The sequence below is a fragment of the Oratosquilla oratoria genome, chromosome 32, assembly GCF_046742065.1.
Source record: "Oratosquilla oratoria isolate Oo_2021 chromosome 32, ASM4674206v1, whole genome shotgun sequence".
Classification (NCBI taxonomy): Eukaryota; Metazoa; Arthropoda; class Malacostraca; order Stomatopoda; family Squillidae; genus Oratosquilla; species Oratosquilla oratoria.
In genome coordinates this window covers 13980363-13992089 of record NC_134808.1, presented here as the reverse complement: position 1 = coordinate 13992089, position 11727 = coordinate 13980363, and the positions used below count along the sequence as shown (strand labels likewise).

General features: G+C 39.8%; 1 long non-coding RNA gene across 1 annotated transcript in view; it reads left to right on the top strand.

Annotated features, from left to right (window-relative positions):
- The window catches only part of LOC143017621 (uncharacterized), a 12045-nt gene extending 1066 nt beyond the window's left edge, over positions 1-10979 (top strand). The window contains exons 2-3 of the long non-coding RNA XR_012965668.1: positions 3278-3427; positions 9874-10979. This is a non-coding gene — a long non-coding RNA (uncharacterized LOC143017621). The remainder of the gene's footprint in view (positions 1-3277; positions 3428-9873) is intronic.
- The last annotated feature ends 748 nt before the right edge of the window (positions 10980-11727 follow it).

Here is an 11727-nt window from a genome sequence, read left to right as displayed (position 1 = left end):
AGCCGGACTTAACAGGTATTATTGTATGAGGTTAGTGGACACCAGGGTTGGCGATTTTTTTTCCTTTATCTTTTTAGAATAAATAAAAAAAAATATATATTTTTTTTATTTAAATCAGATTTATTTGATTTAAATAGATTTTTTATAGGTTTTAAATATTGTGGGATTGCTATCTGATATGGCATCTGATTGCTAAAGGACATTGAATAAGTCAATAGTTGATATATTTGTCCTATAGACATTGTTAGGTTTCTAGTTTTGATATATTTGTCCAATATAAAATGTTAGGTTACAAAAAAAGTAATGGCCTCCGCTAGCGGATCCAGGGATCTCGGTGCGCACGTCCTGTGTAATAGTAGCCCTTGAAAAAAAAAAAATATATATATATATATATATATATATATATATATGTATGTATATATATATATATATATATATGTGTGTGTGTGTGTGTGTGTGTGTGTGTGTGTGTGTGTGTGTGTGTGTGTGTGTGTGTGTGTGTGTGTGTGTGTGTGTGTGTGTGTGTGTGTGTGTGTGTGTGTGTGTGTGTGTGTGTGTGTGTGTGTGTGTGTGTGTGTGTGTGTGTGTGTGTGTGTGTGTGTGTGTGTGTGTGTGTAAATTGTTCAGATTACCGTCTAGGCTACTCTCCCCCTCCTCTCAACTTCTTCCCATACTCTACTCGTCAAACCGGTCCATTTTATCTCTCTTCGTTTCTTTTGTCTCCTACTTTATCATCTTCTGTCTCCTATTTCACTCTTACTCCCTTTCCATTTCTACCAAATCCTCCAATGGTTTTTCCTTTTCTTCCCTTTTCTTTCCTTCCTTCTCCGTTTCTTCTTCCTCCTCTTCCTACCCGTTTTTCTTCTTTCTCTTCTTTTACCTCTTCCTGTTCTACTTTCTTCTTCTCTCTTATCTCCGCTCTTATTCTTCCAACCTTTTTCCTCCTTCTTCTGTTCTTCCTCCTCCTTTCTCTCTGCGTCTCTCCTTTACTCCTCTCCCTACTCTTCTTCTTCGTCCCCACCTCTTCTTCTCCTCACTCATCTTTCTCCTTTTCCTCCTCCTTTTCTTTTTCCTGTGTCTTCACCCTTGCTCTTCTTTCCATCACATATCTTGAGTTGACTGATATTGCAGCAAATGAATAACGATAATATAATCTATCACCAGGTATCAAAGGAAGGCGACTTTATTCGTCTAACAGACCCCCAACCAGAGTCCATACATGCCTAAGTGCCGCCCCGGGGCAAAGTTCTCAGTGGTGTATCTTAAACACCACCGCACGGGCTCAAAAAAAAAAAAAAAAAAAAAAAAAAAAAAAAAAAAAAAAAAACTACACCCCCCTCCCCAATCACCAATTCCCATCTCTACCATCACGTACTGCCTATCATAGCAATTGACTGGCGAAATAATTAAACGGATTTAAAAAAAATTATATTCAATGTCTCTATTGCAGAAAGGTTAAGGGAAAGTATTTCATACGTTGTTGATTCTAACGTAATTTTTGTTTATTATGGTAAATTATTCAGGGCTCCTTTGACCTTTTTTTATTATAATTATTTTGTCAGCATTGTGGGCAGCATGTCCAGATTGAAATTGCCGCCCTCCTTAATGTGTCGCCCCAGGGCGTATACAACCCCCCCCCCCACACACACACACCATGTGAGGGCCCTGCCCCCAACACCCAATCCTCCACTCCACGCACTTTCAAGGACTATTACACTAGGCTATTTTTCCTCCCACATCTTACCTCCAACCTCAATTTGATGACTTCGCTTACAGAAATCTAGACTTCTCTAAGAACATTTCAACAGTATGTCTAACATTCGTTTAGATTTACAATCTCTTACTTCATCATTCAGCTTTGCTATATATGACGAAATGGAAATCTGATATTTGGAGATTTGAAAAATTAAATATTGTAACCGAAGTCGTTTTGACTCAAACGAACTCTCAACGGTCGGCGCCGGTGAAGCCCGTGGAAGCCCAGTGTGATAACCCTTTAAAGGGAAAGAACTGCGGGTCTGTGTCCGTTTCCAGGCTCCTCTGACCTCATGGACCGCGATGCTTGAAGACTCGTCCCTCTCAGGTGCCGCGGACCCTTCTAACCGCTGGAATGTACCACATGTGGGTTGAGAGCTCCTGCTTCGCTTCTCCCTGGTGATCTCACGTGCGCATGTAGGTGCGCGCGCGCATACACACGCACGCACGCACGTGCAAAATGTTCACCATTGCGCACGCTCACAGGCATGCTTAAAGCCTCAGTCTCGGGAACACAAGACGAGGAAGTATATGATTCACACACACACACACACACACACACACACACACACACACACACACACACACACACACACACACACACACACACACACACACACACACACACACACACACACACATACACATACACCCACGGCCTGATAATTTTTCGTTGACACTACGTGTTCCCGTCCTTCGCAAGGTGGTGTGTGTGTATTTACCTAGCTGTATTTACCTAGTTGTATTTTACGGGAAGGCGAGCTATGCTCGTGGTGTCCCGTCTTCATATCTCGTTTTATCTAGACTGTTTTTAAATTCGTGTATTGTTTTTGCACACACCACTTTCTCATCTAACTTGTTCCAAACATCTATTACCCTGTGGGGAAAGCTGTTCTTTTTTAGGTCTCTTCTATAACTGTCTTTCTTGATTTTCTTTCTATGTCCTCTTGTATCTCTACTATCCCATACTGTGTGTGTGTGTGTGTGTGTGTGTGTGTGTGTGTGTGTGTGTGTGTGTGTGTGTGTGTGTGTGTGTGTGTGTGTGTGTGTGTGTGTGTGTGTGTGTGTGTGTGTATGTGTGTGTGTGTGTATGTGTGTGTGTGTGTGTGTGTGTGTGTGTGTGTGTGTGTGTGTGTGTGTGTGTGTGTGTGTGTGTGTGTGTGTGTGTGTGTGTGTGTGTGTGTGTGTGTGTGTGTGTGTGTGTGTGTGTGTGTGTGTGTGTGTGTGTGTGTGTGTGTGTGTGTGTGTGTGTGTGTGTGTGTGTGTGTGTGTGTGTGTGCGTGATTTACCATGCTTTTGGATCGCGTGACCAAACGCACACACTGAAATTATACAGGCACCCAGCCGCAAGCGTATGTGACATCCACAGGCCTGTTCTGATTTGCTTTGCGCTCGGTAGAACGTATAGGTCGCCTCCTTACGAGTTCATCAAGGGACGTCTATCTATTATAAGTAGAAATTCCAGTATGATAAGGCGCCTAGGGTCCTAATTCGGAACTAAAGTTGACATATCCTTTTCTAGATGGCTTCTGCTCAAAGTTGTGCTGTGGATGTTTAGGAGCCACCTCTAGAACGCGGCTCCTACGCATCCTTACAAATCATGAGGGTCATGAAGCTGATTTAATGCTCTTATACGGCAAAATCAACGATGCGCGAACTGCACAATATTAGGGTAAGGTGGGGTCACACTAGGCCTTTCTCGTTAGCATGTCACTTGCTTTTGCTACTTTATTTGAGTAGAAACGACTTCGGTTACGATTTTTTTTTTTTTTCAATTCTACAAATGTCAAATTACTCTGAATGACGAACTAAGAGAAGCTATTAAACCTATACGAATGTTAGACACATTGTTGAGATGTTCTTACGGAAGCCTAGAATATTGTAATCGAAGTCGTTTCTACTCGAACGAAGGAGCAAAAGAAATTAGCATGCTAACATAGTGTGCCGCAACTTTATTAGTTCCATTTGAACGCTTCTCAAATTTATTCTTCCCGAATAGATGCTTCCAAACCTTACCTAACCTAACATAACTTAACCTAACCTAACCTAACCTAACCTAACTTAACCTAACCGAACCTAACTTAACCTAACCAAACCAAACCTTAACCCAACCTAACCTAACTTAACCCAACCTAACCTAACCTAACCCAACCCAACCTAACCTAACTTAAACCTTATTAATCATATTATTTGTTTTTAGCATACATTTTCTGAAAAGTGTCCAAATGGGAAGCGTCTATCATAAACAACACCGATAGTAATACATGCGTCAAAAAAGATCTCAAAACTGCGGTAGGTAAGCCGGCAAATTTAAACAAACTGAAAAATCGCAGAAAAGTGTAGACTATTTTTTCTAGACCAAATTTATTGGAAAATTATTAGATATTAAATAGAATATATGATAAAGAAAAGAGAGAGAGATAGCCTTGGGATAAAAACAAAGTAGTCTAACCCTAATCACCACGATCAAAGGACGTGAGACGGACTGACAAAGAAAGGAAAAGTAGATGAAATATAAATAAGTGCCCCCCCCCAAAAAAAAAAGATAAACTATATAATCGAGAAATAGTTAAGAGAAGTACAAGTGATAAACACACACACACACACACACACACACACACACAGAAAGACTGAATCACTTCAGAGAGATCTGGACAAAGTCTGGAAATGGAGCCAAAAATGGGAAGTGAACTTCAACATCAAGAAATGCAGTATAATAGAGTTTGGAAAAAGTAAGAATAGAATATCAGGGCAATATAAGATTGGTACAAAAGAAGTAAAAAAAAATAGCTTGGAAAAGGACATAGGAGTAATTATTAGCAAAGATATGTCACCAGACAAGCATATAAAAAGATAGTCAGAGAAACCTACAGTTACTGGCCTTTAACTACATGGATGAGGAAACGGTAAAGAAAATATTAGTCATGTTCATAAGACCAAGATTGGAGTACGCTGCGACACTTTGGACACTTAACACATAAAAGAATATAAAGAAATTAGAAAGAATCCAAAGAGCAACGACAAATAATGGCACCAACACTTTCAAAATTGATATACGAACAAAATTGTCCAAACAGGAACTAACAGCCCTAAAACAAAGAAGAGAAAGAGGGGATCTACTGGCCATTTACATCATGAAAGGTGTGTAAGGCCTTGATAGAGAATATTTATTAAAGTGGGGCAAAAGAAAAACAAGATGACGCGAAAAGAAACTCAAAAAGGATTGTTATAGAAGAGATCTGAAAAAGATATGTTTTCCACACAGTGATAGATGTCTGGAACAAATTGGACGAAAAAATAGTATGTGCGGAGAGATACAAAGACGGGGCACTACGAGCATAGCTCTCTTCCCGTATAACACAACTAGGTAAACACACACACACACACACACACACACACACACACACACACACACACACACACACACACACACACACACACACACACACACACACACACACACACACACACACACACACACACACACACACACACACACACACACTATCGATAACATCAATAGTATAAGAAAAATAAAAATAAAATAAAAACCTGGAATCACGGAAGCCATACACAACGGCACCAAACGTTCTGTTACCTGTGAGAGTAGGCACCGCACGAATGCCACACCTTCCCATAAGGCAGCCTTAGAAAGGCAGAGCTCCGAATGTACGTAGAGGGAAATGACCTCCCACAAGGATACACAGTACTTGGTGAGCTTTCTGGGTCATAAGTCCCACGGATATCTCATTCCTAATTCTATCTATTTACCCATTTCGAATTCAACGGGGGTCTGTAACGTCAAAACGATTGCACCAAACCTGAACCCAAACTTACATATTTGTCGACATTACTGTTCCTTAACCAATCTTTAAGATAATGTTATGTATACAATTCAATTCATCAATTAGAATAATATAACATGATACATAGTAATAATTTACTTAAATGTGTAGCTACAATAGCTATAGTGTATACAATTTATTTAGTGTGAACACCTTGCACCCACAGTGTCCCATAGATCCAGTCTACTTTTCTCTCGCCTCTATTTCTTTCATTCGTTTAATCTTGCCATCATGGTTTCGCCGCACACCTCTAGAGTGCTCAGAAAAAATATGTGTCTGTAATTCTCACGCACCTTTCCCTACTGCATGAGAAACGGCTTGAAAATAATGAATGGTTTTTATCAACATAAAGAGGAACATAAATTCACTAGATATAGATGGAATCAAAATTCAGGACAGTTTCATAAAAAAAATCAATTATCGATTACATAATATGTTCAGACAGAAGAATTTCTACCAATATAAAGGTAATACTAGGAGTGAATTTAGATTCAGACCACAGGTTACTTGTGGCTGATATCAAGATCGGTAAGGTAAAACCACGGCAATGTAGAAAAAGAAAAGTAATCAAAACAAAAAGTTTGCAAGAGGAAGATAAAAGGAATGATTATAAAATTGGAGAAGCAAAATGATGAGGAAAAAGAAAGATGGGACAATTTGAAAGAAACAATCAGTGAGGTAGCAGAAGAAACTTTAGGGGTAGGATGGATTGGAGGAAATAGGAAAAGACACACACCTTGGTGGAATGAAGAGGTCAAACAGGCGGTAAAAACTAAACTTTAAAGTTAAGAAAGTGGCTAATAAGACATACACCTGAAAACCGAGCAGAATATGTACTGGCAAGGAAAGAAACAAATCTTGCAAAACATGGAGCAAAAACTGAGACATGGAAAGATCTGGGAGAGAGATTGACAGAGGATTCGCAGAAAGGAAAAAGCTATTATATGGTATAGCAAAGTCATATAGGAAAAGCAAGGCAAAACAATATAACATTAAAGACCTAGAGGGGAATGTTCTTAAGGATCAGGATGAGGTAGACAACAGATGGACAGAATACTTCCAAGAGCTCCTAAATGCAGGAAATGAGGAACAATGGCATGAGACGGAGGAAGATTTGAATAGAGAAGAACATGAAATCACAGAAGAAAAATTTGAATGGGTATTGAAAGAAATGAAAAATTCCAAAACACCAGGAGTAGATGAAATATCTATAGAAGGAGGAAATGTAGTACAGCACAATATATTGAAGCTCATAAATAAGATCTATAGAGAAGGAACAATACCAGAGGAGTGGGGTAAAACCCTAATAGTCCCAATTTTAAGAATGTAAAGGCGATGCTGGAAATTGTAACAACTATAGAGGGATTTCCCTCATACCCCACATCACAAAGCTATATGAGAGAACAATTGAGTGAAGAGTAAGAGACATAGTAGAACCAATTTTAGGAGAGAAACAGCATGGTTACAGAAGTAATAGATCAGTAACGGACTTAACTTTTGGACTAAGGATGGTGATAGAGAAGGTATGTGAGTATAACCAAAGCCTGTACATCACTTTTATTGATCTACAGAAGGCTTTTAATTCAATACCTCGCGAAAAGTTATGGAGATGTATGGAAGAGAGGTTTGGTGTCAAGGGACATCCAAACAAAAGCTTTAAGGGACTGTGGGAAGTGCTTATAGGTGAACGTGTCATAAAAGTTGTTCAATTTCTTTGGTGAACTTATGTATACTTACTCTATCGGAAAGAGTATTATTGCATACTAAATTGTTTTAGTAACATGTATATATTACGTGTAGTTATTTTTTTTTTTATGATAGTATCTGTAATCATTGAAGTATCCATAGGCATAGGTAATCAGCCTACTATGTAGGAAATGAAAGATTAGAGTCTTGGGAACAACTTCATTAAATTAGATTTTTTCCTACTCTCTTTTATTTTTTTTATGATTTTTTTATTTTGAATAGTAGAAACTTCAGTGAAAATCTGCTATGATAAATTAAACAAAAAAATTAAGTTACAGTTTCCTTTATTTTTTTTCTAATCAAATTAAAGAATTACTCTTTCTCTTTACAAATTCGAAAGAATGAATGAAATCGGACAAAAAGAAACAGAGATATGGCTATTTAAATATAAAAAACATAAACTTTTCAGGAGAGGCATTTAAAGTTTAAAGGAGCGCACCGGCATTTAAAATCCTCCGGCCGCGTACTCACTCGTGACATTGTCTATTTTTTTACGTTTCCGTTTAAAACTTTAAACAAAACTGAACTGGCTATCGAAAATTTGACTTTATTTCAATATACAGAATGTTTTTTCATGCAATGGGGTTGCCAGATGTCGCCAATAATTTATCTATTTCATTTTATATATAAGAACAGAAACGGAATTTAGCTGTAATATTTGGTCGAAGTGTTCCAACCATCATAGAGAATCTTTTGAATACCTGTTGGTAGAAAAAAAGATAATACGATTGCATGCATGACTGGTAGGCTAACAGATACGCGACAGGGCGACATCCTTTCTCCTTTAGCTTTGAAGAGATACTGAGATCCTTGTGGTGATTGACGATTAGTGTTGGGCAAGTTGCCAGATATCTCCATATATATTAATTATAGTAAACAAAACAGAACTGGGTATCAAAATTTTGACTATTTCAATATACAGAATGTTTTTTTATGCAATGGGGTTGCCAGAGGTTGCCAAAAATTTATCTATTTTATTTTATATATAAGAAAAGAAACGGAATTGAGCTGTAATATTTGGCCAAAGTGTTACCACCATCATAGAGAATCTTTTGAAATGTTTACCTAAAATTCGTTAATTTTCCAGAATTTTTCGTGTTTTCGCGCCCTACAGTCCCTTAAAAAGTTTGTATCACCCCAGTGTATACAGTGTTGGAACATCAAAGGCGTCAGAAAAGTGGTTCCCTGTAGAAACAGGGGTTAAACAAGGAAGTGTGTTACCCCTCAGCTACCCTAACATATGGTTCAGAAAGTTGGGTAATGACAAACGTAGACATGAGCAGGATTTAGGAAGCGGAAATGAGACCATTGAGAGCCATAGTTGGAAAGACGAGGAGAGATAAACTAAAAAAACGAAGATATAAGGAAAAGCATTGGCGTCTGTTCCATGCTATGCAAAATAGATACTGCCCAGTTAAGATGGTTAGGGCATTTAGAAAGAATGGAGGAAGAAAGAATTGCAAGGGGATGCTGGGAGTGAATGTCGGACTGAAGAAGGCCAAGAGGAAGACCGAGAAAGAGATGGTAAGAAAATATTGAAGAAGCCCTCAGCAGACATGACTTGCCCAACATCGAAAGTCTGAGGGAGGAATGGGCCTTCTATGATAGAGCCAGATGGAGGAACATGCTGGAACCACTGACAGGCATAAGGCCTACTACTGGGAGCTGAAGTAAAAAGTAAATGTGAACACCTTGCACACAGTGTCCCATAGCTAACCTAATGTATTTTTCAGCATATCTTCCCCTCTCATATTCATATAAGCACAGAAAGTTATGCTTCATGTAAGCTGATCTATTGGCCTATCTCTTATTTATCTATATACCAAGAGCTTTTTTCCCCTTATAAGGGAGATAGCCAACTCAAAAATCTAGGACCATGAGGACGTCCTGCCAACAGGGAATAGCTTAGGTTGGGTTAAGTAAGGTTAGATTAGGTTAGGTCAGGCTAGGTTAGGTCAGGATAGGATAGGTTCGGTTAGATCAGGCCAGATTAGGTTAAATCACATTGGGTCAGGTTAGGATAGGTCAGGTCGGGTCAGATTAGGGTCGATGAGACAACTTTTACAGAACATTAGGATCGAGTTTCTCTTTAATTTTGATCAAATATATCTATGATTTTGTTTCGTTAGTTCATGAATGTATTTCACCATGGGCATCTGTCTTAAAAAAAAAAAAAAAAAGGAAAGAAAGAAGAAATAGATGCTCGCCGGCTAGCCACTAGGCCAAGAAACCTGACCACTTGCCTAGTTGCCGAACAACGAGGGGTGCCCACCCTTCCTGATCTCGGGTACCGCCACTCTTAAAAGTAGCATAACATGGACACCCACACGACTAGACCTGACGCGCCTATGACAGTGCGACCCTGCTTGACCCAACATAACATAATCCAAGGCACTTATTTAATTACGCACCACGAGTGACTATCCACGCGTTATGTATATCGGCTCCTGGCCGCATGTAAGTTCAGTTCAGTTTTCCCTTACAAATAAAGAAGACGAACTCACCAAACCTCTTTTTCTTCTTACAGTAGCATCGTCACTATACTGGTGACCTGAGTGAGGCCCATGAACCCGTTTCCCGTTGCTGCCGCCTCCACCACCGCTCCACCTCTCCCAACAGCCACTGAGGAACATTAAGCTAAGTCTAGATGCTTTTCATCGCCCGTTTCCTACCCACAACCGACGGAACCTACAGGAGTATCGACATGCTCCGTCAGATATGACTCCTGCGCTTCCTAGTGCTCGTCCGATCCGTCCTTGGTAATGTTAAGGACAAAATAACTACCGCAGTAGCAGCGTCAGCCTACAGGCACCATCAACAACGACACTGGACCACCGCGATCTGACGCACTGCAGACCTGCATCTCACCTTTGCGAGTCGCCACGACTCCTAGAGCCTCGTCCTGACAGACGTCAGGACGCCTCTCCTAGGTGCTGACTTTCCCATTCATTACAGATTACTAGTCAACGTCGCCAACAGTCGTCTGGTCTGCGCAACAGCTCCAGCCTCGACTACCCTCCAAACTGCACCACCATCGACGTTAGATATCCCAAGCCCAACGGTCACCTAAGCCATCTGGGACAACTTCATCATGTTTCCTGCAGAGATGGCTCATCTCAAATCCACTGCAAACCACATCGCAATCAACCACGGCTACCGCCATCGACGCTAGACATTCCTACGCCCAACGCTCATCGAGCCATCTGGGGCAACCTCAACATGTCTCCAGTGGAGATGGCCAGTGGCCATCCCCTCGCATGCGGAAAGCCCTCTTATGTCAATACCATTTTAAGAGAGGAGTATCGTACAAACTTCGACAACCACGTGGCGTGGAGCACACGTTGTGTCGCCCACACGACTAGACCTGACGTGCCTGTGACAGTGCGACCCTGCTTGAGCCAACCTAACTTAATCCAATGCAATTATGTAATTACGCACCATGGCTGACTACACACGCGGTATATACATCACCTCCTGCCGCATGTAAAATCAGATCAGTTTTACCTTATGAATAAAGGAGACGAACTCACCAAACCTCTTTCTCTTCTCACAGTAGTATCGTCGCTACAACCCTCCAGTAGAAGCTATGGTCGACGTCGGGGAACACAGGGTATAATCACCTCATTTCGATTCTTCCATGCGGATGCCATTCAAGCTGAATTGATTTTCCATATAGCCCTTCGTCGTTCCCTAAATTTCTTTCCACTTAAAAAAAAAAAATATATATATATATATGTGTGTGTGTGTGTGTGTGTGTGTGTGTGTGTGTGTGTGTGTGTGTGTGTGTGTGTGTGTGTGTGTGTGTGTGTGTGTGTGTGTGTGTGTGTGTGTGTGTGTGTGTGTGTGTGTGTGTGTGTGTGTGTGTGTGTGTGTGTGTGTGTGTGTGTGTGTGTGTGCAAAATAACCACAGGAGAAGGGAAACTTGTAGACAGTAAGTACTTTCGTATATTACATCTTCAGACTAAATGACAGAGATACAGAGTTGGGTTTAAATGTAAGTATCAGGTGGCAACCATGGGGGGGGGGAGACAATACAATGTGAGGAGGGGGGATGACCTTACCTCTATCGACCTGACCAACACATACGCATATATATATATATATATATATCTATATATATATATATATATATAGATATATATATATATATATATATATATATACACACATACACACGCACGCACGCACGCACACACACACACACACACACACACACACACACACACACACACACACATATATATATATATATATATATATATATATATATATATATATATATATATATATATAATTAATAAATAAATAAACACATGGATAACTAAATAACTAACTGAATAAATAGATATACAGATAAATAAATAGATAAAAATAGCAACAC